Source organism: Vulpes vulpes, chromosome 3 (assembly GCF_048418805.1).
Source record: "Vulpes vulpes isolate BD-2025 chromosome 3, VulVul3, whole genome shotgun sequence".
NCBI lineage: Eukaryota > Metazoa > Chordata > Mammalia > Carnivora > Canidae > Vulpes > Vulpes vulpes.
In genome coordinates this window covers 100,302,760-100,310,915 of record NC_132782.1, presented here as the reverse complement: position 1 = coordinate 100,310,915, position 8,156 = coordinate 100,302,760, and positions in this window count along the sequence as shown.

Here is an 8,156-nt window from a genome sequence, read left to right as displayed (position 1 = left end):
TGTGGTTCCAAAGAGCAGGCTTCTTTGTGTTTTACTGCTTTTTGTGTCTCCATGTTCTGAAGTGAGGGTGAGGAATGCTGGGGCTCAGATTGTGAGAGTGGGGCTTTCCCACAGAGGGCTGATGAGATGATCACAGATGGAGAGTTTGTGGTGTATGATAAGGAGCTGGAGGCTCAGAGAGGGGAAGTGAGTGACCCAATGTCACACAGCTGAGTCATGCAGAACTGCACTTTCTGATCCCAGGACCAGTTCTGGCCCACTGTGACACCCTACCTGCTTCCCCAGGCCTGGACACAGATTGAGTCAGTGGTGGAGCGGGGAGAGGAATGAAAGGAGCACAGAGTCCACAGATGTGAGCTTCCCACCCAGCTCTTGAGAAGTGGAGTCAGAAGGATGGTCTTTTCCTAAGGACTTACTTTTCCTAACTGTAAAATGGGAATGAACAAACGAGTAGTACTTGTGTGTAGAGATCAAATGTGGGTTAGTCTTGGGGATGAGATCTTTATCTGGACCCTTCAGAACCTATGTTGGGAAAACTTTTATTTTTTATTATTATTTATTTATTTATTTATTCACAAGAGACACACACACAGAGAGAGAGAGAGGGAGAGAGAGAGGCAGAGACACAGGCAGAGGGAGAAGCAGGCTCCATGCAGGGAGCCCGATGTGGGACTTGAACCCAGGTCTCCAGGATCACACCCTGGGTCAAAGGCAGACGCTAAACCGCTGAGCCACCCAGGGATCCCAGGAAAACTTTTAAAATGACTGCAACTTTGGGGAATCAGGTACACCTGGTTTCAGAGCCCATTTCCTAGCTGTACGATCTTAACCTCCCTAAGCCTCAGTTTCCTCCTCTGTAAAATGGGTCTAATGAAATGACGGCTTAAATGAGGTAATTCAGTAAGGAGCCTAGCCCATCCTTGGCATGTTAAAACTGTGCATTACATATCAATACTGGGTTGGGGAGGGAAGGGGAGGGTTGATAAGATCAGAATGGAGGTGGGACGGGGCTCAGAAATATAGTCGTTAAAAGCCTGGGAACGCCTAATCATTTCCCTGGGTGGCATGGGGGGAAAGCTGAGAATCTAGGTTTTAGTCTAGAAGCAAGGATAAAATAATAACCTAATAACACAGTAGCTACTATTCCTTTCATTTGTTTCTCACAACCACCCAAGGGGTGGCCACTATTGTTAAACCCATTTAACAGCAGGGGTCACCAAGGCTCAGAAAAGTTAGTAACCTGCTTACACTGGCACAACTGATAAATAGCAGAGCCTGAATTTTTGGGTGTCAAAGCCGCTGAACTCAGCCGCTGTGCTATGTCTCTCAGTTTTCCTAATGTGTACTCTCTGGATGATAAGATCTACAGGGACTCATTGTGTGATGCAGATTCTGACCACTAACCCTCATGGATAGACTCCAATTCTTCTAAAAAAAAAAAAAATCAATGGTAGCCTGACTCTAGGAGAAAAGCAAACCAAACCATTTATTTTTAAAAAGCAATTAACATTTCAATTTTTATTTATTTTCACTTTCTTATTATGATAATTTTCCTAATTATATACAATATATATATGTATGTAGTATGTTCACTGCCCAGCTTCAAGGATTATCAACATTTGCTGTTTTGTTGAGTCTATCCCCACCGCCAAAATTCAAATTTTTTTCTCAAGAGGAATTTCTCAGGATTTAACTTAAATCTTGTCAAATCCATCCCAGTCACTCCACACAATTTTTTCCTGCAGCTTCATTGAGATACAACTGACATATGCAAATTTGAGGTATACAGTGTAATGATTTTGTATATGTATATATTACAAAATGATTACACAGTAAGGTTGGTTGACACATCCATCACCTCACATGGTTACAGTTTTTTTTCAAGACTTTATTTATTTATTCATGCATGAGAGACTCAGAGAGAAACGCAGAAACATAGGCAGAAGGAGAAACAGGGTCCCCATGGGGAGCCTGATATGGGACTCAATCCCAGGACCCCAGGATCATGACCTGAGCCAAAGGCAGATGCTCAATCACTGAGCTACCCAGGTGCCTCCATAGTTACAGTTTTTTTTGGTGTGGTGAGAACTTTGAAAATCCACTTTTTTTTTTAGCAACTTTCAGATATACAATATAGTTAACTATAGTTGCCATGCTGTACAGTATATCCCCAGAACTTACTCATCTTATAACTAGGAATCATATTTTTTGGTTTGTTTTTGCTGAGAGTATTTAAGTAAAGCCCTAAGCATCAAATAATTATATGGCCTGGATCTTTTAAATTTGTTCTACCCACCCACACTGGCCTATTTGTCCTACTTCTCTCAGTAAAGATGTGTTCCACTGCAAGTGAGAGAAGATTGAAAGAATAAGGTTTAAATAATAAAGGCATTTGATTAATTTGTATAATCCAAAGTTTGGAGGTAGGCAGTTAGAGAGTTGGGGAATAAACTGATTACTAGGCACTAGTAATGATTACTAGGGTGGTATCTCTGAAGTCTCAGTCTTTACCTCATGGCCTCAAAATGATTGCCACAGCTCCCAGCATCGTGTCCTAAATACAACAGATTCAAAACAGGAAGGGTGGGAGAAAGGGAGCAAGAGGGCCATCTCCTTGTTGGAACCTGCAGTTTTCCACAGGAATGGTACTGATGACAGGGAGGGTTTTTGGAAATGTATGGGGACATTTTTGTTGTCACAATGATCAGAGGGTCATGAGCAGGGGCATTTGATCAGGGGCATTTGAATGCTGGGAGTCCGAGATGTTGCATAGTCTGCAATGCATAGGTCATTTCCTTCAGTGGAGGGTTCCTCCTAGACATTCATTATAATCATCTGAGCCAATAATTTAATTCCACTTGCCTATAAACACGTGCTTTGAGTGTTTTAATATAGATCAACTTTTCTGGGGATGCAGCTACAGACTGTAACAAAGGAAGTCTGTACTTTATTTTTGTTAAGAATGTTAACAAGGGGATCCCTGGGTGGTGCAGCAGTTTAGCGCCTGCCTTTGGTCCAGGGCGCGATCCTGGAGATCCGGGATAGAATCCCACATCAGGCTCCCGGTGCATGGAGCCTGCATCTCCCTCTGCCTGTGTCTCTGCCTCTCTCTCTCTGTGACTACCATAAATAAAATAAATAAATAAACGTTTTTTTAAAAAAAAGAATGTTAACAAGAGTGGCTCCTTCTCTATTTCAGGAATTCCCATCACTGGTGGCAACCAGCTTGGTAGTGTTTGGGGGACCATCAGCCAGGACCATGCCTGTTCATGTTTGTGGCTGTTGATTTAATTTATTTATTCATGAAAGACACAGAGAGAGGCAGAGACACAGGCAGAGGGAGAATGAGGCTCCATGCAGGGAGCCTGATGTGGGACTCAATCCCAGGACCCCTGAGATGATGATGACCTGAGCCAAAGGCAGACGCCTAACTGAGCCACCCAGGTGCCCCAATTGTTCTATTTTGTTATTTGTTTTTGTTAATCTCTCATTGTGCCAAATTTAAAAATTAAACTTTCTCATAGGTGTGTATATAGGGGATAAAACATAGTATATACAGTGCCCAGTACTATCCTCAGAGTCAGGTCTGTGCGCGGTGGGTGGGGCCAGGGGGTCTCAAACGTGCCCCCTGGGGCTGGGGGCCTGTGTGGTATTTGCCAGAGAAGCTCTTTAGGGGAAACTGTGTGCAGCATCCTGTGGTTCCTCACACAGCCTCTTGTAATAATTTAAAAAAACCGGTGAGGCTTAAGGCTTAAGACTGGTGATGGTGATGGTAAGAGAGTGGGTGGGGTTTTAGTCTTTTGGGTGGTGTTTCTTTTTTATTTTCAGATTTTATTTATTTATTTATTTATTTATTTATTTATTTATTTATTTATTTATTTGAGAGATAGAGCACTAGCAGGGTGGAGGGTCAGAGAGAGGCACTAGCAGATTCCATGCTGTGCTCAGGGGGAGCCTGACGTGGGGCTCAATCTCATGACCCTGAGATCGTGACCTCAGCCAACATCAAGAGTCAGCCGCTTAACTGACTGAGCCACTCAGGTGCACTCCTCCAGGTGTGCCAGGTGGTGTTTCTTTAAATCAGCATTGCCTTGACTAGCCTGCGCTTCAGAAGAGGTGGCCTGAGGGGAGGATTTTGGATTTAATTCCAAGGGCTGGAAGAGCCCTTGGTAGTTGGAGCAGGAGAGTAAGGGAGTACTTGTTAAAAAATGCACATGCCCAGGCCCCATTCCAGCCTCCCAGAATCTGGGTGAGTGGGTAAGGGCATTGTCTAGGAATGGTTATCCCACCCCAATGTGGTTCTTATCATTATGCAATCAATTTTGGGGATACCGTGTCTCATAGTGGGGGCTCTTATACTTTAGTGGGCATCAGAATCTCCCAGAGGACTTATTAAACCACTGAGTGCTGGGTCACACTCCCAGAGTTTCTGATTCAGTAGGATGGGGAAGGACAGAGATTGTGCATTTTTAAAATTTATTTATTTGACAGGGAGAGAATATAAGCAGGGGGAATGGCAGGTGGAGGGAGAAGCAGGCTCCCTGCTGAGCAGAAGCCTGATGTGGGGTTCAATCCTAGGACCCCAGGATCACAATCTGAGCTGAAGGCAGGTGCTCAACTGACTGAATCACTCAGACACCCAAGATTATGCATTTTTAAAACGTTTGCAGTGCTGCTGATGCCTTGGGTCCCTGGACCACACTCTGAGAAGCACTGGCTTATAGCAGGGCTTCTCAGGCCTGGCTGCACATTAGAATCATCTGGGAACTTTAAAAAAATACCAATGTTCCAGCAACACAAGGGTCATAAGACATCAAAATCTGTAGGGGTAAGACCTGGGCATTAAAACAAACAAAGATGGGCAGCCCTGGTGGCTCAGCGGTTTGGCACCGTCTTCAGCCCAGGTCCTGATCCTGGGGACCCGGGATCGAGTCCCATGTCATGCTCCCTGCGTGGAGCCTCTTCTCTCTCTCTTCCTGTGTCTCGGCCTCTCTCTCTGTGCCTCTCATGAATAAATATATAAAATCTTAAATAAATAAATAAAACAAAGAAGCCCAAACTTTCCAGTGTGTAACCAGGGCTGAGAAGCATTATCTGAAAGTTGTTTTGTTTGTTTTAGGTTTTTGAAATCCAAATGGCATCTGATTTCTTTTTTAAATTTTATTTATTTTCTTAATAATTTCTACACCTAATGAGGGGCTTGAACTCCTGATCCCAAGATCAAGAATCAAATGCTCTTCCAAGTGAGCCAGCTGGGTACCCCTGATTGATTGATTTCTTTCTTTCTTCCTTCTTCTTTTTAAAGTTTATTTACTTAAGAAATCTCTATATCCAATGTGGGGCTCAAACTCACGACCCGGAGATCAAGAGTTATGTGGTTTTCCAGCTGAGCCAGCTATATGCCCCCCTATTATCTGAAAGTTTTAAACCCTGTGCTGATTATCAAAATATGCAGCACCTTCAGTCAACTTCCCTATAATCAGAAACACTGGGGTTGGGGATCCTTGCATTTTATTTATTTATTTTTATTTTTATTTTTTTTATTTTTAAAGATTTTTATATATTTATTCATGAGAGACACACAGAGAGAAGCAGAGAAAGAAGCAGGCTCCCTGTGCGGAGCCCGATGTGGGACTCGATCCCAGGATCCCAGAATCATATCCTGAGCCCAAGGCAGACGCTCAACCACTGAGCCACCCAGGTGTCCTGGATCCTTGGATTTTAAACAGTCATCCCGGGCACATTGAAATTAGAGAATCATTTTCTGGCCACATGGCCACTCAGCCCCTACAAGCTTCAGTGTGTAGGGGGACGTGATGTGGAAATGACCCAAATCATTTAATAATACAATTAATAATAGCTACCATGTACTGAGCACCACTGCAAGCTGGAACATTCAAATATGGCATCTCTTAGTTCTTGGTATAACCATGAAAGAGGTAGAACTTATTAGCCCCATTTGACAGATGGGGAAACTGAGTCTTAGAGAAATGATGTGGCCTGCTTAAGGCTACTCTGCTCCTAAGTGGCAGAGGCAGGATCTGAACTCAGGACTTTCAAATGTTAAAGTTCCTGTCCTTTGTGTCAGGCCATATTCTTTGCTTGGGGTCTTCTTCAGGAGTGTATGTGTGTGTGTGTGTGTGTGTGTGTGTGCATGTGAATTGGGAACACCTGCAGAAGTACAAATTATTATTATTTTTTAGAAGTATGAATTATTTTATATCAATGAAGATGTAGCCTGGGGGATCAGGCCACCATAGATGTTGAATCTACAGTTAGAGAGGTTCATTTGCATCAGCCATCTTTCCTCTTCCTTCTGGAACTGGCTTGTTGGTATTAATGGGTGAGTTGGCCTCATTCGGGCAGTTGTAATTAGCTCGCTGACCACTAAGATTTGCTCAGCCCCAGTAGCTCCCAAATGCCATAAAGCTTCGATTAATGCAGCTCTTCTATGATGTTCTCAGGGTCCCAGGCCTGGGAGAGAGCCAGCCCCATGCTCAGGGGATTTAGCAGAAAGGAAAGACTATTGGCTTTTTCAAACCATTGCCTTAGTTCAGGCACTCAGCATTTCCCTGTCCAGCCTGGCATTGACTAGGTTCACGTATAACTGAGCTGCTCAGAATGCAGTAATCAAGACTTTGGATCCCATGGCCTTGAGGTTAAATCTATGCTCTACCTCTTTTTCAATACAAATTGAGATACAATTCATTTACCATAAAATTCACAGGCAAGAGTGTACAATTCAGTGGATTTTAGTATATGTATAGAGTTGTGCAACCATCATCGCTAATTTCTGAACATTTTTATCATCCCCCCCTACCCCACCAAAGAAAGCCTGTTTCCATTTGCAGTCACTTCTGATTCCCTTCTATTCCCTAGCCCCTAGCAACCACCAGTCTGCTTCCCGTCTCTATGGATTTGACCAATCTGGATAGATCAGTGGAATCATACAATATGTGGTATTTTGTGTCTGGCTTTTTTCCACTTAGCATAATATTTTCTTTCTTTTTTTTTTTTTAGCATAATATTTTCAAGATTCACCCATGTTGTAGTGTGTGTCGGTCTCTCATTACTTTTTATGGTTAATATTTCCTTGAGTACATAGGTAACCTTGTGTTTGTCCTTTTGTCCATTGATGGAAACTTGAATTTTTCCCACTTTTGGACTCTTATGACTGCTGCTGCCATGAACATTTGTGCACCTTTTGGATGGACATGTCTTTATTTCTCCTGCATACACACCTAAAAGTGGCATTGTTGGGTCATATGGCAGCTCCATGTTTAACTTTTTGAGGAACTGCTAGATGGTGTAGCATCTACCCTGCTCCTTTTTGGGGCAAGTGACCTCACTGTTGGGATCTTCGTCTCCTCCTCTGTAGAATGGGAAACACTGGAATGCCAGCCTCACTGGGTTGCTATAACGGGGGAATAAACTAACAGAGGCAAAGGCCTGCAGCATCATCCCTGGCCCCAGGCCAAACGCTTAATAACTGTTAGCTCTTATTAGTATTTACCTACATATTTACTTATTTATGAAAGGAATGCAGCCCCAAAATACATACAACCCTCACCGGGAAGAGGAATAATAAAATAGGTTTAGAAAATCAATGGAGATATAAATGGCAGTATTTCCTGGAGTCCAAGTGTGGGTTTTATTAAAGTTCAATGCAGTAAGCATTTCTGCATTGGGGTTGAAATTATTCATTCTTAGAGCCTGAGCACAACAGAGAGACTGGGACTCATACCAGTCACCTGGGGGTCTGTTATCTCCCTGGGCTGGCATTCCCTCACCCCTGCACCCTTATTTCTAGTTTGTCATTAAGGTAGGTAATCTGAAGTTTGGTTAGATCTGCAGTTGGCTGGCCTGGGATGAGGAGTCAAGAAAGAGCCAGGAAGAAATCCTGACGAGCTGTTTACTATCCTTGGCAATAGTCACAATAGGAAGAGCGACCATTTTTTGAGCACTGTGTGCCACATGATTTGTTCAAAGCTGGGAATACAACCTTGACTACTGACTATGTCACAATTATGTGAGTCTTTTGGTCGAAGATGTAATTAATACATAATAGTGTGTGCTAAATATGTTAGGTGCTGTGCTAACTTCCTCACATATGTTATCTCATTTAATCCACATAATAGATCTATAGATTGTTCCCA